The 24992-nt window shown below is 42.5% G+C and overlaps 1 long non-coding RNA gene across 1 annotated transcript; it reads left to right on the top strand.

The window, feature by feature from the left end:
* Window positions 1-586: 586 nt before the first annotated feature.
* Window positions 587-10124, top strand: LOC144338615 (uncharacterized). Its single transcript, XR_013412861.1, has 6 exons — window positions 587-726; window positions 1652-1777; window positions 2117-2267; window positions 5267-5387; window positions 6738-6805; window positions 7554-10124. It is a non-coding gene; the product is annotated as an uncharacterized LOC144338615 (long non-coding RNA).
* Window positions 10125-24992: the final 14868 nt, after the last annotated feature.

Below are 24992 nucleotides of genomic sequence, written 5' to 3'. Positions count from 1 at the left end.
TAAAAGAATGGCTACTCCATAGGCAGAGCAGCCTATCTTTTCCTTTTATTTCTCTATTTCATGACACCATCAATTGTTTTGCTAATTTATTTCACTTTCCAAGGAAACACCTATTCCAATGCCATGGCATCTTGTTCCAAACCACAAAACAAGATGAAGGGCTTCCCAATATGTTTTACAAAATAGCAAACTCTTACTCTTGAAATGGATTAGCAAAAATACATGTGCAACCAATATCATTAATACACTGAGATGTTGAAGCTAGTTATTTCTTCTACTAAAAGGAACAATACTTGAAAATTACCAAAAGGAAACAAAGGTCGAATTCTAAGTCATCCAAATAGAACAGAACACAAAGACATTATACAATGTGTTCCCTTCCACCCACCGTGCCTTTCACTAGTGAGAACGCCAACTGCTCTCTTTAGAGTGAAGAATGGGCCTCGTGTCACACTGAGTGGAGAAGCTGCTGGATGTGGCCCTGGAACGTGCACTAGTATATACCCCTCACCCTTCACTGACCCTGGCTGCATCTCCTGCTGAAACTCTCTCTTCCTCCTCTCTCAAATCCTCTTCATACAGGAATGGGTATGAAGTGAGTTCTCTTCCACTGATCTTGGTCACGTACTCCAAGACTTTCTTCTTGCTGGTTTCAGCATGGGCCCTTGGACCCCACAGGAACTCATAGCATGCAGGATCACTTCTGGGCACCTGCCAGTACTCCAGGTAATTTTCCTGCACCCAATCCTGGGTGAGCAGCTTCCTGGGCTCCCCATAGATGAAGTGCTCCCACCCAGCATACATCTCTATCACATTCAGGGCTTCCCACATAACCTCCTCTGGGGCACAGTTGCCCTCCATGTAGATCACACACAGGACAATTATTAGGAGGTCCGTCTTGGGCTTGCTCAGGTCATCAACCAGCATGCCATCATAGGAGAGGCCCAGGGAGGTGACAAGGACATAGGAATGACCGGGGAGGACCACTCCCTTCACGTCATTGCCAAAGATCAGCTGCATGTACTCGGAGGATTCCTTGAAAATGAAAGGAAAGTAGTCTTTGTAATTTTTGATGACACTACCCACCATTTCTGGCTTTGTGATTGACTCCTTAATTTGAAACTTGTGGAGCAGGACACTAACTAAATCAGACACCTTGTCAGAGTGCTTCTCGGAGCAAGGACTCCATGACACTTGGGTTGGGCAAGGTGATTGGCTCCTTCTTTTCTTGGTTGCTGGAGCCCTCATCAGATTGGTTCCATAGAGTGTTATCGATGGTAGTGGGGGAGGAGGAGGCTCCCTGCATACTCTGGGGAGGACTCAGTGCCCCAGGAGCACACAACTCCAGGGTGCCCATGGTCAGACTAGAGGAAGAAGAGGCAGCCTCCTCCTCCTCAGGCACAGGATCCTGCCCACCCACCAGGCCAGGGGTCTCTCCTTGGGCCTCACGGCCTTCCTCAGGCATGTAGTGCTGACTCCTCTGCCCAAGAGGCATGATGACTCTGGTCAGGGCAGCAGACGGGAGTGTGGGCAGGAGCTGGGTAATGGGGATCCACAGGTCTGGGAAGAGAGGGAGCGTGTGAGAGACCTCAGCTAAGAACCAAACCTTGGAGGCTCTAACAAATGCCTATTTATGGATTTTCTCCTTCAGTGCTCCTCTAGGGCCTCCTTGGGTTCCTGTCCTCCTGGTCAGCCGGTCCCCTGAGAATCTGAAGAGAAGTGAGACAGCTCCTGAGGTTACAGCCAGCCAGCAGAGGCCAAGGCTCCAACACTGATGGTAGGGCCGGTGGGGCTGGGCGCTGTGGAGTCCCATCCATTATGGGTGGGTGGGACCCTTGGTATACATTCAGGGTAAACACCTCAACTTGACTGCTGACACTGCCTGGGTCTCCTCTGCTCTGTGACTTGAGGACACTGACTCAGACTAAAGCCTCACCTCCAAGTTCCTGGAGCTCCTAGAAGAGGAATCAAGGGGCCCTCAGGGTGCAGGCTGCAAGCACTGCCTCAGTCCCCCAGCACTGTCAGGAGGGTGGGCTGGACTCTGTCAGTTCCCCCACTCATTTGCATAGATGGTCCCTTCTATGCTCACCCAGGGCCTTCACATTTCTCCTAGCAGGGCCTGAATCCTGCCCCTTTGCTGGCCTGAGAAAATCTCAGATCAAGAGCTCATATCCCTGATATGGAACAGAAGGGCATGAGGGGACCCACATCTGGCCACACCTGCTCAAGGCTTCACAGCAAGGACAGTAAGAGGTGGCCATATTCAGGTGGGTCCGTATGTCCTGAGATGAGGAACCTGTTTGGTCCACATCTTGATGCCTGCAGATCCCGGGACTCTTCCTGTTGACCTGAGGCCACCACCTTAAGTCAAAGCCCTATCTCCAAGATACACCAGTAAAGGAAGTGAGGGGATTCCATCCACCCACTGTTCCCTGCAGTTTCCCATGCCTGACAGAAAAGGCAGGGCAGGGCTGGGTCATTTGCATTCTCTGTGTGGGGTCCACTTAGTCCTCAGCTTGACTGCTGGCTGAGCCTGGGACCCTCCCTCTGACCTAAATGCAGCCCCTCCAACCAAGGCCTCCCCCTCCCTGAGACCACTGATCCTGGTATAAGAGAGGAGGCCTCAACTGACAGGTCTGACCATGCTCTCTGGGGGAACAACAGGGGCAAGGCAGATTTCTGTGGGGCCTCCATCTGCCTTCTGGTCCAGGGGTACCCTTCATCCTCCCTCAGGTTCCTCACCTAGGGTCTTAGCAGATCCTGGGTCCACTCTGTCTGTCAATCAGATGGGGGTCCCTGTGTTGGCCTGAGTAACCCACTGAGACCAAGGTCCTCACTTCCCTGAGATCCCAAAGCCGAAGTGAGGAGGACTCACATCCCATCAACCTTCCATGGGGTGTTCAGGGCTGACACCAGGGGCTGCCCCCTTTTGTTCTATAGGGTGGAAGTTCCAAAGTCCTCCTGTGGGTTATTCATCTTTACTCCTGCCGGGACCTGCCGGTCCTCAACCCTCAGCCCCGTGAGGTGAGCAGACATCTCCCCTTTACACATCTCCCTGAGGGTTCTCTAACTTCCTGCCCATGGCACAAGTGAGATTGCCACTTAGGGCTACCGTGGATCAGGTCCCCCCAGAGCCAAGAACAAGGACAGCAGACTCTGCGGGGTCTCTTCTTTCTGGGATGGGGGTACCTCCAGTCCTCATGAAAGGTGCACACCTTGGGTCCTGCAGATCCTTGGACTCCTCCCTCTGCTGACCTGGTGTGGCTCCCTCTACTGGCCTGTCAGTGTCACTGGGACCAAGGTCCTCACCTCCCTGAGACCTCCCGCCTCCAACCACATGGCAGAAATAAAGGCATGCCACATGCCATCCCTGCCTGGGGCCTCCCAGGGCTGAGAACAGGGGAAGCTGGGCGGCTCTGCAAGTTCCCTTCTTCTTTATGATGTGGAGGTAACTTCTTATCTTCAGTCCTTACCAAACTTCCTCCCAATCACTCCTGGAAGACCCTGGACTCTACCCTGTGCTGACCAGGTGTGGCTACCTCTGCTGAGCTGAGGACGCCCCTCAGACCAAGGCCCCCACCTCACTGAGACCTGGGAGGTAGAGGTGAGAGGGCACCACACCGTCACCCCTGCGTGGGATTCCCAAAGCTGACAGAAGGTGCAGGTTTCAGGGGGCCTCCACTGTCTGGGTGTCTTCCAGGTATTCAGATTGAATCCCGACAGGGCCCCGCTCTTTCCCTTCTGCTGAACTGTATGCCAAGGCCACCATGTTCCTGATACCCTCAGGGAGAAAGTGGTGGGACAGCATCCCTTCCCCACAGTCCTGCCGAGGCCTCCCAGGACTGACAGTAGGGGCAGGTTTCCTAAGTCTGGGAAGAAAGGTCTTCTGAGTCATCCTTCAGAGCTCTGGAACTCCTCTCTCTGCTGACCTGAGGCCCCACTCTCCAAACCACAGCCCTCTCCTCCCTGACACCCCAAAGGCACAGCGAGTTCAGGCCACATGTGGCCACTGTGCCTGGGACCTCCCAGGGTCGAGGTCCCCACTGATTTGGACTGCAAGTTCCCGTCAGTCCTCCCTCTTCTTCCTGCCCTTGACTCCTGGCAGGCTTGGGCCCCACCCCAGCCTGCTGAGCTGAGTCTTCATCCCTCAGATTCCCAAGGCCAAATGAGGAGGCACCTCAGTCTCAAACAGGGGGAGGGTGGGCCCCCTGTCCTGAGGTCCTGGGTGCCCTCAGGCCTCTCTCAGGTCTCCCTTGTCTCCCAGCAGGGCCTGGGCCCTCCCTCTGCTCCCCACGAGCCGTGCTCATGACATGAAGCCCCTTCCCTCCGTCAGCCCTGGATTCAGATGCCAGGATCCACATGCCTGGCCACCATGCCCGGAAATTCCCAGGGGTGACAGCAAGGACAGAGCCCCGCTCTGTGGAGCCCTCAACCCTCTCTGAGGGTCCTGAATGTGATGGCTGGCAGAGCCTGGCTGCTGCCCTCTCCTAGGCAGCCCTGCCCTGGTCACACCAACCTGTGACTCCAGAGTCCCCTGAGGTTTAAGTGGCAGAGAGCTGGGGGAGGCCCAGCCTGAGAAGTCCGCCCCCGGGGTGGTCCTGGGTTGGCAGCAGTGCTGGTGCTGGATTATTTAGGATCCTCTATCTTGGCTTGCAACGTGGCGTCCCGAGTTCTCCCTCAGCGCCTCACCTTTCCTTCACACAAAGCCTGGGCCCGCTTTCCTCCGCCGCTCTTAGGCCGCCCCTCAAAACCAGGCCCTTGCTTCCCTCTGATCCCTGAGGCGCAAATCAGTGGCGTCACATCCGGGCATCTGGGGCTTTCCTGCGTTGACAGCAGGGGCAAAACCTGATTCTGTCGGGGTGGGAATGGGAATGGGAATGGAGGAGGGGTGGGGGCGAGGATGGGGGTGATGATGGGGATAGGGGTGGGGATCCTGAGGCTGTAGGTCCTGGCGGTGACGGTGGGCCTGGCGATGAGGAGGGCCCTCAGTCGTTCCTCAGGGTCCTCACCTTGAAGCCTGGCAGAACCTGGGCCCTACCCTCTCCTAACCACCCCTGCTTTGGTCACACCAAGCTCTGACTCCAGAGTCCCCTGTGGCATAAGCGGCAGGGGTTGGCAGGGTGCCGGGGGGTGACCCAGACTGAGAAGCACGCCCCCAGGTGGTGCAGGGCTGGCAGCAGGGGCGACGCTGAATGATTTGGGGCCCTCTATCTGAGGTGGAGGCGTCCTCAGTCCTCCCTCAGCCTCTCACCTTGCCTCCTCACAGAGCCTGGGTCCACTTCCCTCTGCCGATCTCAAGCCGCCCCTCAGACCGAGACCCTCGCTTCTCTGACCCCTAGGCGTCGCAGCCGGCCACCAAGCCTGGGGCTTCCTCGGGTTGACTGCAGGTGTTGTACCGGATTCTGCTATGAGTGGGGGTGGAAATGGGGGTGGGGGTCGTGAGGGTGGAGGTGGGGGTCGAGGTCAAGGGGGTGCGGACTCTCAGTCATCCTCAGGGTCCTGACCTTGATGCCTGGCAGAGCCTGGATCCCATCCTGTGCGGATGGTGTCTGCTCCCCTCAGACCAAAGCACTGACTCCAAGTCCCCTGAGGTGGCAGTGGAGGGAGGGATATGGTCGGGGCGACAACATTGCCAGGGTCTTCCAAGGCTGACAGGAGGGGCTGAACTGGATTCTGTGGCCCCTCTATGTGGGGTGAGTGGACCCCCAATCCTCACTCAGGAGGGCCCTCCTCCTGGCTCCTGACTCTTTGATGAAGTGATGGGTGGAGGATGCTCAGTTTCTGTCACCTCTGAGTATTTGCCCAGCTGTACCCCTTGCAGAGAATGGCTGCGGGTCCCAGGCCAGGTGCTCCCTGGGGAGCTGCAGCACCTGTGATTGTAGTGACCTCTGAGAGAAGATAGACACCTTCCCACGGGGGCTCCTCCCCAGCCAGAAGTTGACTTGTCAAACCTTTTGTCCTAAAGGGTTTATTTTTACACTGAAGAGGCTGAGCAGCAGCAAGAGAATTGAGGAGTCCTGCATTTTGAATTTATCTGACATTTCATTATACAGTTTAGTGACTTGCATATTTTAATCCGCATTCATACAGTGAGAAATAAATTTTACATTTCTGCTAATTGTATGTGTACACTATATGTCATATATGTAGACTACGCTTATGTTTAGATACATAAACTCCTATGTATGTATATATGTCTATTATATATGAATTTTATGTATTCACATGTATATATCTTTACAGATAAATGTGTAAATATATATTACATATACTTATTTTATTAAACAATATCTACTCATACTATGTATGATTCACTCACGCTATTCCATTTCTAGTTCATTCTTTATATTCTATTTAAATTATATTTTTGGAGGGCCAGGCCTCACCTACTAAGATGGTTTCAAGTGGGTATTAACAGAACTCTGGAGCCATCGTGTCTCAATCACACCAAGATTCCTGGTGTCCTGATATTACCCCAGGGCTACTGGCATCACATTGTGAGATGCTGCCTCATATTAGGCAATAATAATGGGGTGGGAGTTTAAAATTTTTTTTCTACCCATTCCGTAGTGTGCTGTCAGCACAGGCTACAGACCTCCCCAACTTCTCTGCCACTACCGCATGCCCCAAACACAAGTACCAGTTCAAGAAAGTCTTAGTCTCCCCAGGGATTTCTCTGTTTTGTTGTTTAGATTTTATTGCTAATACTTTTTTTTTTTTCTTTTTCCATTGTATAGTTTTTCAGAATTGATTTTAGGAACAGAACACAGCAGCCTGAACTTGATTGTTATTTTGACAGCTACACGTAAGGCACTAGATCTGTACATAATTTAAGCAGAATTGACATCCTTGCAATATTCTGTTTTCCATCAACGAATATGGGATACTCCTCCATTTACTTGGAAATTTTTTTCCAGGATCTATCAGTAAACTTATACAGTTGCCTCCGTTAATATCTCATATATTTTTGTTAGGCTTCTGTTTAATTTTGGATTTTATTGCTTTTTTGAATGCTATATTTTCTGTTTTATATGTTCTAAGTTGCTTTTGTGTGGCAATCCTCTTGATTTTGCTATAGTGATCTACCATTTGCTGTTTTCTGAATCCTCTTAATTATTTGAATATTCCATGTGTCTTTTCCTTTGAATTTTCTTGATCGATAATCATATTCTCAACAAATACTGTGTTTCTTTTCAATCTTCATACCTCTTTTTCATTTTGATATCCATAGCTCTGACTCTTTTGCATTTTTGTTACCCACTGCAGCTATGGACGGTAGCCATGACAGCATATGTCAGTGACTTGTGCCTGACATGAATGTGAATGCTTCTTCTAACAGTTCGTATTTAAATATGGTTGCTGCCAATTTTAGGAAATGGAAGTTCCTCTTCATCTTAGTTTGCTAAAAGTTGTTAATTTGAAATCGCATAGTATTTCTTTCAGAGGCTTTTTCTGTACTCATCGAAATGACCAAATGTTTTTCTACTGTATCTTGTATGTACATAATTACAATTGAATTTCTTTCTAATGTTAAAAATACTTTTGGCTTGCAGGCAGAACAAGATGGCCAAACAGAAGCCTCCACCAATTGTCCTCCCTGCAGGAAGATCAAATTGAACAACTGTCCACACAAAGAACATTTTAATGAGAATGAAAAATCAGGTGAGTGATCATAGTACCTGGTTTTAACTTCATACCAATGAAAGGGGCACTGAAGAGGGTAGCAAAGACAGTCTTGAATTGCTAACACCACCCCTACCCCATCTCCCAGCAGTGGCTGTGTGGCACAGAAAGAGAATCTCTGTGTTTAAGGGAGAGAGAGGGCAGTGATTGTGGGACTTTGTGTTGGAACTGACTACTGCCCTGTCACAGCAGAAAGCAACACCAGGCATAAATCAGCCAGTACCCACAGAGGGAGCATTTGGACAAGCCCTAACCAGCGGTCAGAACCTGAGTTCCTCAAGCCTCGTCACTGTGGGCTAAAATGGTCCGTGGTGCTAAATGAAAGGCAGTCTAGGCCACAAGGATTACAATTCTTGAGCAAGTCCTGGTGCTGGGCTAAGCTCAGAGCCAGTGGACTTGGGGGGCATGTAACCTAGTGAGACAACAACCGGGGTGGCCAAGCGGGTGCTCGCACCACCTCTCCCCCAGCCGCAGGCAGTACAGCTTGCAGGTACAGGAAACTCAAGAGAGGAGAGGGAAGAGTAAAGAGGACTTTCCCTTGCAACTTGGATACTAGTTCAGCCACAGCGGGATAGGGCACCAGGCAGAGTCCTGAGGAGCCCATTCCAGACCCTAGCTAACAGATGACATTTCTAGACACCTCTTGAGCTAGAAGGGAACCCACTGCCTTGAAGCAAAGGAACCAGTCCTGACAGGATTCATCACCCGCTGACTAAATATCCCTTGGGCCTTGAATGGTCAGCAGGGGTACCCAGACAGTATTTGCTATGGACCTTGGGTGACACTCAGAGATGTGCTGGCTTCAGGTGTGACCCAGCAATTTCCCAGCTGTGGTGGCTACAGGGAGAGACTCTTTCTGCTTGAGAAAAGCAGAGAGAAGAGTAAAGGGGATTTTATATTGCAGCTTAGGTACCATGACCAAGTGGGATTTATCGCAGGGATGCCAGTATGATTCAACATACACAAATCAATCAATGTGATACATCATGTCAACAGAATGAAGGACAAAAACCATATGATCATTTCAATTGATACTGAAAAAGCATTCAATAAAACGTAACATCTTTCATGATAAAATCCCTCAAAAAACTGAGTATAGAAGGAACGTACCTCAATACAATAAAAGCCATATATGACAGATGCACAGCTAGTATCAGACTGAATGGGGAAAAACTGAAAGTTTTTCCTCTAAGCTCTGGAATATGACAAGGATGCCCACTTTCATAATTTTTATTTAACATAGTACTGGAATTCCTAGCTATTGCAGTCAGATAAGAGAAAGAAAGAAAGGGCATCCAAACTGGAAAGGAAGAATTCAAATTATCCTTGTTTGCAGATGATATGTTCTTGTATTTGGAAAAACCTAAAGACTTCTCCAAAAAACTTATTAGAACTGAAAAATATTCAGTAAAGTTGCAGGATGCAAAATCAGCATACAAAAATTAGCATTTTTATATGCCAATGGTGAACAATCTGTAAAACAAATCAAGAAAGCAATCCCATTTACAATCGCTACAAAGAAAATTAAATACCTAGGAATTGCCTTACCTGAAGAAGTGAAAGATCTCTACAATGAAAACTATAAAATATTAGTGGAAGAAACTGAAGAGGACACAAAAATATGGAAAGATATTCCGTGTTCATGGATTGGAAGAATCAATATTATCAAAATATACATACTACCTAAAGCAATCTACAGATTCAACGCAGTCCCTATCAAAATACCCATGATATTCTCTGCCAAAATAGAAAAAAAAATCCTGAAATTTACATGGCACTGCAAAAGACCCAGAATAGGCAAAGCTATCCTGAGCAAAGACAACAAAACTGGAGGAATCACATTACCTGACTTCAAATTATACTACAAAGCAATAGTAACAAAAACAGCTTGGTACTGCCATAAACACAGACACATAGACCAATGGAAGAGAATAGAGAATCCAGGAACAAATCCATACATCTACAGTGAACTCGTTTTTGACAAAGGTGTCAAGAATATACACTGGGGAAAGGATAATCTCTTCTATAAATGGTGCTGGGATAACTGGATATCCATATGCAGAAGAATGAAACTAGACCCTTATCTCTCACCGCATATAAAAGTCAAATCAAAATGGATTAAAGACTTAAATCTAAGACCTCAAACTTTGAAACTACTAAAAGAAAACATTTGGAAAACTCCCCAGGACATTGGTGTGGGCAATGATTTCTTGAGTAATACCCCACCAGTACAGGCAACCAAAGTAAAAACGGGCAAATGGAATCACATCAAGTTAAAAAGCTTCTGCACATCAAAGGAAACAATCACCAAAGTCAAGGGACAACCCACAGAATGGGAGAAACTATTTGCAAAGTACTCATCTGAGAAGGGATTCGTAACCAGAATATATAAGGAGCTCAAACAACTCTATAAGAAAAAAAATCTAACAATTCAATTTAAAAATGGGATAAGATCTGAATAGACGTTTCTCCAAAGAAGACATACAAATGTCAAATACGATATGAAAAGGTGTCCAACATCATTGATCATCGGAGAAATGCAAGTCAAAACTACAGTGACATATCATCTCACCCCAGTTAAAATGGCTTTTATCCAGAAGACAGTAATAAATGCTGGCGAGGATGTGGAGAAAAGGGAACACCCTGCTAGGTACAGAACCACGATCAGCTGAGGTGCTTGCTGAAGGCAAAAGAGATACAAAATGGGCAGCAGAAGATGATGCTTATGAAAACCAGCTACCATGATGTGACCCGTGATAGAAATGAGGACTGTAATAATCAAGAGGATTTTCTTGCTATTTTATTATGAGTACACTTGTCAGCAAAAGTGCCTTTGAGTTTGATCCAAGTTGTATGTATCTTTCTTTTTTTTCTTTTTCTTTTTTCTTTCTTTTTTTTGCTAAGTAGTATAGCATTGTATGGATGCAGCACAGTTTGTTTAGCCAACACCCATGGAAGTATATTTGGGTTGTTTGCAGATTTTGTGCAAATATGAATAGAACTGTTATAAAAATTCAAGTGTAGGCTTTTGTGTGAACAAACATTGTTATTTCTCCCAGGAGTGGCATTGCTGAGTCATATGGTAAGTATATGTTTTTGGAAAATTACCAAATCATCTTCTGCAATGACTATAACATTTTACATTCCCACAGTAATGTATGAGTTTCAAGTTGTTCTTTATCCTTGCTAGCACTTAGTAATATCAATTTTAAAATTTTAATCATTTTCCAATATGTGTAGTATTAACTCATTTTGATTTTAGTTTACGTTTTTCTGATGGCTAATGATGTAAAACAATTTTTTATGTGCTTATTTTACATCATATGCCCACTTTGGTGAAGTACTGATTGAGGTATTTTGCTCCTTATCAAAACTGAGTTAGGCTGGGCACGGTGGCTCATGCCTGTAATCCCAGCACTTTGGGAAGCTGAGGTGGGTGGATCATGAGGTCAGGATTCCGAGACCAGCCTGACCAATATGGTGAAACCCCGTCTCTACTAAAAAAATACAAAAATTAGCCGGGCATGGTGGCACACACCTGTACTCAGGAGGCTGAGGCAGGAGAATCGCTTGAACCCGGGAGGTGGAGGTTGCAGTGAGCTGAGATCACACCACTCCAGCCTGGGTGACAGAGCAAGATACCATCTAAAAAAAAAAAAAAGAGTGAGACTCTGTCTCAAAAACAACAAGCAGCAACCAAAAAACTGGGTCACGTGTTTTTTAATTGTTAAGTTTTGAGAGCTCATTATGTATTCTAGATACAAATCCTTTGTTGGATATACGATTTGCAAATATTTACTTCTCCTCCATTGTTGACTTTTTGACTTTTTATTGTCTAAGAGCGAAAGTGTTTAATTTTGAGAAATTCTAATTTATTTGTTTCCTCTATGAATCCTACTGTTGTTGTCATGTTCAAGACCTCTTTGCCTAGTCCAGGTCATGAGATTTTCTGCAATGCTTTCTTTAAAAGTGTTGTTCTTTTTCATTTAACTTTTAGGCCTATGATACACTTTTTACAGCTGGATATCTAATTGTTCCAATACCATTTACTGAAACGACCAACATGTGTCAATTGAATTGCTTTAGGTCTTGGTAAAACTCTACAGGCCATACTTATATGGGTGTACTTCTGGGCTCTCTACTCAGTTTCATTGATCTGTGTCCATCCCTTAACCAACATCACAAGGTCTTGATTACTATAGGCTTATCGTAAAATCAGGGGGTGTAATTCTTCCAAACTTCCAAATTTATTATGCTTTTTATAACTTTTTGACAAATAAAAATGCCTGTATAGTCACTTTTTACATGTGGTGAATACACTTAAGATCTACTCTCTTAGCAAACTTCAAGTACATATAATACGTTATTATTAACTATAGTAACCATGCTGCATATCAGATCTCCAGAACTTACTCATCTTATGACTGAAATTTTGTAGCCATTGACCAGGATTCCTCCATTTCCACCAACTCCCAGCCCTTGACAACCACTTTTCTACTCTCTGTTTCTATGAGGTTGATTTATTTAGATTCCCCATGTAAATGAGATCATGCAATATTTGTCCTTTTGTGCCTGATTTATTTTACTTAGTATAATGTCCTTCAGTTTCATCCATATTGCTGCACATGACAGGATTTCATTTTTTTATGTCTGAATAGTAACAGTTTCTTTATTCATCCATCCATCCACTGATGGACATGTAGGTTGTTTCCATACCTTTGCTACTGTGAATAATGCTGCAGTGAACATGGGAGTGCAGATGTCTCTCTGAGATCCCAATTTTAATTTCTTTGGATATTTACCCAGAGCTGGGATTGGTGGATCACGGGGGTTATTTTTCATTTTCTGAAAAACTTCCATACTGTTTTCCATAATGTCGGTGCCAATAGAGACTCCCAGCAACCAATATACAAGGGTGTTCTTTCATCCCCATCCTTACCAAAGCTTATCATTTGACTTTTTGATAATAGCTATTCTAAGAGGTAAGATGATACCTCATCGTAGTTTTGATTTTCATTTCCCCGATGATTAGTGATGTTGATCACTTTTTATATACCTCTTGGCCTTCTTTAGAGAAATGTCCATTCAGATATTTTGCCTATTTTAATTTTTTTTTACTGTTGAATTATATGACTTCCTTATATATTTTGGATATTAGCTCTCTATCAGACATATGGTTTGCAAGTATTTCCTCCAATTCCGTAGGTTGCCTTTCCATCTCATTGATTGTTTCCTTTGCTGTGCAGAAACTTTTCCAGTTTGATTGAACTCCATGTGTTTATTTTTGCTTTTGTTGCCTGAGTTTTTGGAGTCACAGTCATAAAGTCATTGCCAGGAACAATATCAAGGAGCTTTTGCATCCCCAGGATAAATTCCACTTGATCATGGTGCATAATTCTGTTAATATGCTGTTGAATTCAGTTTGCTAGTATTTTGTTGAGGACTTTTGCATCTGTGTTTAACAGCATATTATAATTGTTTTAGGTATTCTAGTTCCTTTTCCCTTCCATGAACTTTTGGAATCAGCCTATTTATATTTACAAAAATCCTGCTGCAATTTTGATGGATCTATCTTTGAATATATAGATCAATTGAGTGAGAATTGACATCTTTACTAGGTTGGGTCTACCAGTCCACTAACACGGTATGTGTCTCTATTAATGAATGAATTAATTAATTAGGTAATATTTGATTTATTTAATCAGCATTTTGTTATTTTTGGCATATAGATCCTATGCATAATTTTTAAGATTTATACATACATATTACATGTATGGAGCTATTAAAATGGTATTTTAAACTTTTGATTCCCCGTTTTTTACTTGTAGTTATGTGTAATAACACTTCATTTTTGTATGTTGACCATGTCACCTTCCTGAAGTTCTTGTAGTTTCCTTAGGGATTTCCCTGGTTTCCTCCCAGGCTGCTGGGTATGAAAAGGCTCATGGGTGCCTAGCCAGCAAATGAGCCCCATGCCTTCTCAAGGCTGTACTCCCACTGCCATAGGTTATTCCAGATGCCAAGTGCCTCACCCACTGAAACAGCCATGAGCTGGCCAGCCAGGGCCCCCCACTCGGCCTGAGACCTTAGTCCCCGGAAGGCTGAGATTAGAATCCTTATATGTTCTTTGCATCAAAGAGGAGACCAAGGACAGTTGTGCACAGTGACGACAATGTGCTGGACTCTGACTGGTGCCCAAGAAACCTGGTAAAGGTGGGGAGAGGCAGGCACAGCCCTGGCCCTTGACTAAGGCAAGGTCCCTGGAAGATTCCACTCCCATCCATCCTGGACCTACTGCAGCCATAGCCTTAACTCTGGTCGCCCTCCAGGTGAAAGTGTTGGAAGAAAAAAGTGAAAAGAGATGGGAGGAGGGAAGAGAAGACATGATCTCTAGGCTATCTACCAAGACTATAGAAATAGACCAGCTGTATAGAAATACTGGGGAAAGACAGAAAGGAGGAGCAATCACTTTGTCTATAGGAGAGAACTCCTGGAGTTATTCGTCTGCTGTGATTTTGTTTGAAATACAGGAATTTGATTTGTTAGTGTTCTGGAGATACTGTGAAAGGAAAAGTGAGGATCTCATAAAAGCAGCGAGTCAGCAGGAAAGTCAGAACTGGATGGCCAGCCCAGACCTGGTTCCCTGAAGAGGACACCCTCCCAGACAAGCTGTGGAAAATGCTACTGTTGGGACAATATCATCCCACAGAGCACCCACCCCTCCCTAGGGCCCCACTTGCCTCCCTGGGACTATCAACATGGTGGCTAAACATGACTCAGGTTCTCATGGATGAGTTTCTCCACTCCCCCTACTCACATGGCTTGCTCTAGAAGGCCTCTTCTCTTCTTCATTCCAATAGCTAGATGTGAGTCATCTTCTAAATAATCAGAAACAGAGGCTGCAGATACAAGATAGACTAATAAGGGGAAAAAACAGCAGTTTTTGGCACAAGTTCCAGACAGAATTATTTAAATACATACTTCCCATTTCAAATATAAAGATACTCAGTGGTACTGAGGAGAGGAGGAAAGGAGAAGATTAAGAAACCATAGCTAGGGCCTCAGACCTTCATGGAATGGCAATTGCCCAACCTGCTTACACCTCCACTCCTGTGGGACAACTTTCCGCTCCCCCTCCGCCCTCAGATGTGCACTCTTCACAGCCTGGCATGCTCATACACAAACCCCAGAAGCTGTGTCCAGTACTTTGAGGAATGATGTTGGATTGAAGGGAAAGTATGACCCTGATTACAGTCTACTATAGAGAACCAGCTTTAAATCACTCTTTGAGAAAATAGTAGCCTGGTTTTTTTTTTAAAAAAAAAGGAAGTTGGAAGGAGGGCGAGAGAAAGTTCTTTGTATCAGAGAGGAGACTAAGGACAGTTGTGTGCAAGTTGAGGGAGAGAGAAAAGGAAGAATTTTTTGGGGGGGGGGATTTATTTTATTTTATTTTATTTTTATTTATTTATTTTTATACTTTAAGTTCTAGGGTACATGTGCACAATGTGCAGGTTTGTTACATATGTATACATGTGCCATGTTGGTGTGCTGCACCCATTAACTCGTCATTTACATTAGGTATATCTCCTAATGCTATCCCTCCTCCCTCCCCCCTCCCCACAATAGGCCCCAGTGTGTGATGTTTCCCTTCCTGTGTCCAAGTGATCTCATTGTTCAGTTCCCACTTATAAGTGAGAACATGCGGTGTTTGGTTTTCTGTTCTTGCGATTGTTTGCTGAGAATGATGGTTTCCAGCTGCATCCATGTCCCTACAAAGGAAACGAACTCATCCTTTTTTTATGGCTGCATAGTATTCCATGGTGTATATGTGCCACATTTTCTTAATCCAGTCTGTCACTGATGGACATCTGGGTTGATTCCAAGTCTTTGCTATTGTGAATAGTGCTGCAATAAACATACATGTGCATGTGTCTTTATAGCAGCATGATTTGTAATCCTTTGGGTATATACCCAGAATTTTTTTTTTTTTTTTTTAAAGAACGCTGAAGCAAATATGTGAGAAGATAGGGTCTGCTTTGGAGAGGAGGGAAAGGAAAGGAAGGGAAAGGAGAAGGAAATAAGAATGTGGATGACAAGTTGTACAGTGGTAAGAGCCTGGGACAGGGGTGAGGAGATTCACATTCCAGTCCCTGCTCTGCACTAACTTACTAAGTAGCAAGTGCCATCTCTTCCCTGAGTCTCAATTTTCCCATCTGTGCAATGTGGGGAATGTGGGGCGTTTTTTACATAGCATAATGTTTTCAAGCTTCATCTATGTTGCAGCATTCTTTTTAGGGCCAAATAATATTCCATTGTATGAATATGCCACATTTTGTTTATCTAGTCTTCCACTGATTGACATGTAAGTTGTTGCTACCTTTGGGATATTGTGAATAGTGCTGCTATAAACATTTTTGTACAGATTTTTGTGTGGACACATGTTTTCATTTTTCTTGGGTGTATACCAAGAAGTGGAATTGCTGGGTCAAATGATGACTCCATTTTTACACTTTTGAACAACTGCTAAACCGTTCCAAAGTGGCTGCACCATGTTACAATCCTAGCAATGTATGATGATTTCAGTTTCTCCACATCCTCACCAACACTTGTTATTATCTGTCTTTTAGATTCCAGCCTTCCTAGTGGATGTGAAGTGGTATCTCACTGTGGTTTTGATTTGTATTTCCCTAATGCCTACTAAGATCGGGCTTCTTTTATTATGCTTATTGGTCATTCATATATGTTCTTTGGAGAAATGTCTATTGAAATCTTCTGCCCATTTTAAAATTAGGATATCTGTCTTTTTATTTTTGAGTTGTAAGAGTTATTTATATACTCTTGATACTAGTGTATCATAAAATATATGATGTACAAATACTATAATTTTTCAGGGCGCTGTTTTTTTCCTCTACCCAGTACAAAGGCCATGACAAGTGAATTCCTTTGTCATCTCATCCATCTGGTACTGTAGCAAGTTTCCAAGCAGATGATCTTCTGTTATACTTGCTATTAATCTCCCATTAGACTTCCCTCCTTGGGAAGGCTATAGGCTTCATCTCCTGTACTTTGTACTTCATGTACCCATCACAATAGAAGCACACTTCTAAGATTTTCCAGAAACCCAAGGATTAAAGCTGACTTTGGTACTCTCTCACCTCCCAGGATTCCCACTATCATTTCATACATGGCTCTGGTAAATTTCATATTTCAATGCCAAACAGTTAGGTATTTAAAAAGATTTGAGGTATTTACTCAGCACTTTAGTTGTTTTCGTAATGGGGGTTATTCAGAATATCTTTTTAAATACTTTGTCAAAAATGGAGGCCTGCATACACTTTAAAAATGTTTTATGTTGAAATAATTATAGATTCAAGGAAGCTACAATGATAGTAGAGAAGTTCTAAGTAACCATCCAATTTCAGCCAAGGATTACTACCTCAAAATCAGGAAACTGATACAATGTATTTGTTGCCAATTTATCAGAAGTATAGATTTGCGCAACTACCACCCCAGTCAAGGTACAGATCATGATACAATTAAGATACAGAACTATACCATCTACACTAACTTCCCTGTGCTACCCTTTATAATCACACTCACTCTTCGCCCTCCCTCCACATTCCCCAATTCCTGGAAACCAATAGTCCTTTGTCCATATTTATAACTGTTATATCAGGAATGTTATATACATGGAGCCACACAGTATGAAACAGAATTTCAATACTGGATTTTTTCAATGAGCATAATGCCCTTGAGGTCCATATAAGTTGTTGTTGCACCTTTCAGTAGTTTTCCCATTTCTATTGCGGAGTTGTATGTATCACAGGTTGTTTAACCATTTATTTATTGAAGGATATTTTTATTTGTTTCAATTTTTTGACTATTACAAATAAAGGTTCTATCAACATTCACGTTTATTTTCAACCTACTTATATCATTATATTTGAGTGAGTTTCTTACAGATATCATATAATTGGGTAATTTTTTGAATTCACTATTCTATTCTCTGTATTTCAGTTGGTATGTTGAGATCATTTTCTGCGCTTGAAAGATCTTGTACCACTTTTTCTAGCCTCTGTGTTTTCTACATAGAAATCCTCTGTCATTTGAATTGTTATCCCCTTACAAAAGGTGTCATTTTAATACATTTGCAGACTTAGTCTCTTTCTCCTCTCCTTCTGGGACTTTGATGATAGAAATAACAGATCTTTTGGCACAATCCTATTGGTCCCTGCAGCTTTGTTTATGTTTTCCTTCTATTTTTAACTCTGTTGTTCAGACTGGATCATTTTTACTACTCTGTCTTCAGTTCACTGATTTCCCTTCTGTCCTCTCCATTCTGCTGTTGAATACATCAGTTAAGGTTTTAATTTCAGTTATTGTATTTTTTAGTTCTAAAGTTTCCATTTTTTGTTATATCTCCTATTTCTTGCTGAGACTTTCTGTTTTCCTGTGTTTTAAGTGTGTTTGTAATTATTCATTGAAACATTTTTATGACGATTTTTTTCTAATACTTTTCGGAGAGTAAGTCCAACATCTGCGTCCTCTTGGTATTAGCCTGTCTTGATTGTCTATTCTCATTTAAGTTGAGATTTTCCTGATTCTTGGCATGATGAGGTTTTATTTTATTTTAATTGTATCCTGGGCATTTTAGTATTGTGCCATAAGACTGAATCTTGTTCAAACCTTCTATTTTAACTAACTTCCTCTGACACTGCTCTAGCAGGGGAAGGAGGCCACTGCTTCATCACTGCCAGATGAGTTCCTAGCTTGGCCTCCACTGACACCCAGGGAGGTTGTCTTTGTTACTGTTGGGAAATGGTGGCAGTTCCAACTCCCTACTAGACTTCCCCTGAATATCTCCTTCCTGGAGGGGTAGGACTGCCTCATTACTGCTCTCTATGTGGAGCACTGACATCATGGTGGTTGGGGTGGTTGCACAATTTCTATGCCATATTGAAATCCTGAGTCTCTGCTAGGCCTCCTTACCAACTGGTAGGGAATCAAACTCCCAGGCCCCTACTGAGTCTTCTCTGTCATCATCTCTGGTTGGGGGCATTCGAGTGGGGTTTCAAATCCTTTGGTATAGCCTGATAGGGTTAGATATCCGGGCTCACTACTTGATCTTTGCTGTCTGTTTGGGGTGGAGCCACATTTTTTTCTGTGTTGTCTGGCTGGAGTGGAGCAGTAAATGTCTAAACGTTTTCTGCCTTAATGGGTTACCCCTTTCCTGGTCCTTTGGCCGAAGCGAGCAAGCTTTTGTTGGGGTTTTTCTTGTCTGTGCCTATTGGCATTTCTGGGTTTGTTGCTTCCTTATCTCCAAGTCTGGAATATATGAGGCAAAAGGAAGCCCAGGCAGTGCCCCACCATGCCACTCTTTTGGTCCCAAGGTCACTAGAGAGTTTTCTTTCTTCTTTCCACTATTCAGACTCTTCTTGTGCTTGTAGTATAGCCAGTGTCCAGGCTGTTTAGTTATGTCTACCACATTAAACAGAGAAAAGTACCTCTACTCCATCTTCCTGAAGGCAGTTGAATCCATACAGAGTATTTTTAAATAGCAAAAAACCCATTACAAAAGTCTCGATTTTTAATTAACACCATATCCCAGGATTTTAAAATAATTCCAGTGATTAAATACTCTCCCTTCCCAAGTCTTTTATTTTTATTCTTTTCAAAAGCTGTTTTGTTCCTGCAGAAAATATAATTTTTGAAAAACAGCTCTTGTAAACAGTAGGCTTCTCTACCTAGAAAACCCTAAAGATTCCATCAAAAAGCTTCTGGAATTGATAAACAACTTGAGCAAACTTTCAGGATACAAAATCAATATACAAAAATCAGTAGCATTTCTATACACCAATAACGTTCAAGCTGAGAGCCAAATCAAGAATGCAGCCACATTTACAATACCACAGAAAGGTGGAATAGCTAGGAATATATCTAACCAAGGAAGTGAAAGATCTCTACAAGGAGAACTACAAAACACTGCTAAAAGAAATCATAGATGACACAAATAAATGGAAAAATATTTCATGCTCATAGATTGAAAGAATCAATATTGTTAAAATGACTATATTGCCTGAAACAATCTACAGATTCAATGCTATTCTTATCAAACTACCAATGTTATTTTTCACAGAATTGGAAAAAACTATTCTAAAATTCACATAGAAGCAAAAAATAGCCTGAACTGCCAAAGTCATCATAAGCAAAAAGAACAAAGATGGAGGCATCACATTACCTGACTTCAAACTATAGTATAAAGCTACAGTAACTGAAACAGCATGGTACTGGTAGAAAAACAGACACATAGGCCAATGGAACATAATAGAGAACCCAGAAATAAAGCCACATACCTACAGCCATCTAATCCTTGACAAAGTCAACAAAAATAAGCAATGAGGAAAGGACTCCCTATTTAATAAATGGTGGTGGGATAGCTGGCTAACCATATGCAAAAGAATGAAACTGGACCCCTTTCACCATATACAAAAATTAACTCAAGATAAAGATTTAAATGTAAGACCTCAAACTATAAGGATCTGTATTAGTCTGTTCTCGTGTTGCTATAAAGATCTACCTGAGACTGAGTAATTGAAAAGGAAAAGAGCTTTAATTGACTCACAGTTTGGCAGACTGTACAGGAAGCATGGCTAGGGAGGCCTCAGGAAACTTACAATCATGGCAGAAGGCAGAGGAAGGAGGCACGTCTTACATGGCTGGAGCAGGAGGAAGAGAAAGAGAGGGGGGAAGTGCTACATACTTTTATAAGCAATCAGATCTTGTGAGATCTCACTCATTATTATGAGAACATTGGGGAGAAATCCGCCCCTATGATACAATTCCCTTCCACCAGGCCCCTCTTCCAACCCTGGGGATTACAATTTGACATGAGATTTGGGTAGGAACACAGACCCAAATCATTTCAGAATCCTAGAAGAAAATCTCAGGAAACACTATTCTGGACATGGGCCTTGGGAAATAATTTATGACAAAGTCCTCAAAAGCAATTGCAGCAAAAATAAAAATTGACAAGTCAGATCTAATTAAACTAAAAAAACTTCTGCACAGCAAGATAAAGTATCAACAGAGAATGGGGGAAATAGTTGAAAAGTATGCATCTAACAAAGATCTAATATCTAGAATCTATAAGGAACTTAAACAATTCAACAAGGAAAAATAACCCGTAATCCCATTTAAAAACTGAGCAAAAGACACAAAGAGACACTTCTCAAAAGATTGCATACAAGCAGCAAACCATTGTGAAAATGTTCAGCATCACTAATCATCAGATAAATGCAAATCAAAACCACAATGAGATATCATCTCACACCACTAAGAATGGCTATTCTTGAAAAGTCAAAAACAACAGATGTTGGTGAGGCTGCAGAAAAAAGGGAATGCTTATACACTATTGGTGGGAATGTAAATTAGTTCAGCCACTGTGGAAGGTACTTTAGCGGTTTCTCAAATATCTCAAAACAGAACTACCATTTGTTCCAGCAATCCCATTACTTGGCATATATCCAAAAGAAAACAAATTTTTGTACCAAAAAGGCACATGCACTAGTATGTTCATTGCAGCACTAATTCATAATAGCAAAGACATGGAATCACCCTAGCTGTCCATCAATGGTGGATTGGATAAAGAAAACGTACATATACACCATGGAATACTATGCATTCATAAGAAAGAACAAAATCATGTGCTGCAATTTGCAGCAACCTGGTTGCAGGTGGAGGCCATTATCCTAAGTGAATTAACACAGAAACCAGAAACCAAATACGCACTGGGGACTACTAGATTGGGGAGGGAGGGGATCAAGGGTTGAAAAACTAACTGTTGGGTTCTGTGCTTAGCACCTGGATGACAGGATCATTTGTACCCCAAACCTCAGCATCAGGCAATATAACCAGGTAACAAACCTGCACATGTACCTCTTGAATCTAAAATAAAAGTTGAAGAATAAGAAAAAAGGCTTTATTAAAAGATATTTGACATAAAAACCTGCATTATATGTAAATGTGATAAGCTTTGACACATGTATACCCCAGAAAACCATCACCACAATAAAGAGAGTAAACAGATGCATCACTCTCAAAAGTTTTCTTCTACCCATCATAACTTCTCCTGTAGGAGCCCCCTCCCTGAACCTCCATTTCCGAGAAACCATGCATCTTCCTTCTGTTACAATAGATTCTTATACATTTGGGGAAGTTTTATATAATTACCTAGAAGTGGTATACTTGCATGACATGATAGGTGCATGTTTAACATTTTAAGAAACTGCCAAATTCTCACCAGTACTTGGTATTGTCAGTCTTTCCATATCAGCCAATCTGATAGGTGAATGGTAGTATCCCATTGTGATTTTTAGCTTTTTTCACTTAGCATACACTATGATCTGAATGTGTCCTCACAAAATTCATGTGTTGAAACTTAATTGACAATGTGATAATATTAGGAGGTGGGACCTTTTAGAAGGAGATTAAGTCATGAGGGTGGATCCCACATAAATGGAATTAGTTCAAGAGGTTCGAGGGAGCTGTTTGCCCCTTTCACCATGTGAGGACACTGCAAGAAGTGCTGTTTATAAAGCAGAGAGCCCCCACCAGACACTGAATGTGCTGGCACCTTGATTTTGGACTTCCCAGCCTCCAGAACTATGACAAATAAATTTCTAATATTTATAAATTACCCACTTTAAGGTATTTTGTAATAGCAGCCTGAATGAAGACAACATAATTCCCTTGAGCTGTTGCATATATCAATAGTTTCTTCCTTTTCATTGCTAAGTAGTATCCTATGTACAGATCTACCATAGTTTGTTTAGACATTACCCCATTGAAGGACATTAGGGTTGTTTTCAGCATTTGGGTATTATAAATAAAGCTACTATGGACATTCACGTACAGCTTTCAGTGTGATCATACATTTTCATTTCTCCAGGATAAATACCCAAGTATGAAATCTGGGTTGTATGTTAGTTGCATACTTTATATTTTTAATTAATAGACATTATAGAACAGTTCTAATTTATAGGAAATTGGACAGTACTGAGAGTTCCCAATAGCCTCATCCTCTTACACAATTTTGCTTATTATTAGCTTTTTGCATCAGTATGGTAAATTTGTTACAATTAATGAACCAACGTTGATAAATTATTATTAACTAAAGTCTATTGCTTACTTTAAGGCTTACTTTGTGTTGTATATTTTCATGGTTTTTAAAAAATGTCCAATGTCATTTACTCACCATTCCAGTACCATATGGAATAGTTTCATTGTCTTAATGAATTTCTTGTGCTTCACCTATTTATGCTCACTCCTTCTCCCTGAATCCCTAGCAAGCACTGATCCTTTTATATCAATAATTTTGCTTTCTCTAGCATGTCATATAGTTGGAATCATATGGTGTATGGCCTTTTCAAACTGGCTTTTTTCACTTAGCAACATGCATTTAAAGTTCCTCTATGTTTTCTTCATGGCTTCATCGCTCATTTTTATTGCTGAATGGTATTTTTATTCTGAGGTTTGAATGTACCAGAGTTTGTTTATCCATTCACCTATTGAGGGGCATCTTGGTTGCTTCCAGCTTTGGGAAATTATGGATAAAGCTGCTATAACATTTGTATGGAGTTTTGTGTAGAGATAAGTTTTCTACTAAATAAGATAAAATATCAAAATCTATGATTGTTGCATCATATGATAAGGCTATGTTTAGCTTTGTAAGAAACTGCTGAAGTGTCCAAACAAGTGTACTATTTTGTATTCCTACCATCAATTAATGGGAATTTCTGTTGCTCAACATCCTAACCAGTAATTGGTATTGTCAGTGTTTTGTATTTTAGGCATCCCAATATGATGCAATGATATCTCGTTGTTATTTAAATATGGAATTCCCTAATTATAAATGATGCTTATCTTTTCATATGCTTATTTGCCATCTGTAATTTTCTGTGATAAGCTATCTTTTCATATCTTTTGCCCATTTTTAATTGGTTTGTTTGTTTTCTTATTATTGAATTATGAGTACTTTGTATATTTTGGATACAAGTCCTGTATCAGATATGTGTTTTGCAAATATTTTCTCCCAGTCTGTGCTTGCCTTTTCATTTTCTTAACAGTGCCTTTCCGTGTGTTAATGAAGACCTTCCACCATCAAACTGGGATTTGCAGCTCCTGGTAGGAAACACTTCAGGCTGACAATCAGCCTCTATATGAGAATGGGGTCATTCAAAATGAGCCCCAGGGTGATTGCTGTGGGGGTTATGTAGGATGAAGTGTGCCATCTTGTTAATCTCATCCACCCATGATCAACACCCACCCGAATCAACACCTGCCCCACCTCTGTTCCACATACTTCCTCTTAGCTGCCCTCACTCTTGACAGGACCCTCATCAGAATTCAGGAACCCTGAGATTCCAAAAGAGGTTGACTTGTGTTTTCATGAAAGAGTTCACTGAAGGTTTGGGTCATCTGCAGATTCACTGTGTCCAGGACCAACTCAGCTGTTGAGGATTTTTTCTTCCTCAGCTTTGGCTTTAGTGTCTCTGCTGCAGTTAGCCTTTCTTATAGCCAGAATGGGGTATACAGCCTGTGATGGTTAATTTTAGGTATCAAGTTGACTGGGCTATTGTCCAGATAGCTGATAAAGTATTCTTTCTGAGTGTGTCTATGAGGGTGTTTCTGGGAGTGACTGGCATTTGAATCAATGGCCTGAATAAGGAAGATCTGCCCTCTCTCAATGTGGGTGACGCCATTCAATTGGCTGAGACCCAGATTGAACAAGAAGGTAGAGGAAAGGCAAATTTGCACTCTCTCTCTTCTGGAGCTGCGACATCCATCTTCTTCTGCTCTTGGACATCAACTCCAGGTTCTCTGGCCTTTGGACTCTGGGACTCGCACCATCATCTTTCCCGGTTCTTGGGACTTTAGCCTGGGATTGAGAGTTACATCTATTGGCTTCCCTGGTTCTGAGGCCTTCACTGGACTTACACTGAGCCACACTGCTGGCTTCTCTGGCTCTCCAGTTTGCAGATGGTATTTTGTGGGACTTCTCAGCCTCCATAATTGCATGAGCCAATTTCCCTAATAATCTTTTTTCATCCATCTCATACCTATCATATATGTATATGTATATGTATATGTATATGTATATGTATATGTATATGTTTCTATCCTATTGCTTCCAAACCTCAGAGGTGAAGGTAGAAAGCTTACAGAAGAAAGGTCTGCTCCTAAACCTGTAGACAGTTGGGGACCAAGTTTCAGCTCCTGGCCCCCATGTCCTCTGGGATTTTGGTAGTGTG

Source organism: Macaca mulatta, chromosome X (genome assembly GCF_049350105.2).
Source record: "Macaca mulatta isolate MMU2019108-1 chromosome X, T2T-MMU8v2.0, whole genome shotgun sequence".
Classification (NCBI taxonomy): Eukaryota; Metazoa; Chordata; class Mammalia; order Primates; family Cercopithecidae; genus Macaca; species Macaca mulatta.
The sequence above is the reverse complement of the archived record's forward strand: the minus strand, read 5'-3'. Positions and strand labels throughout refer to the sequence as shown.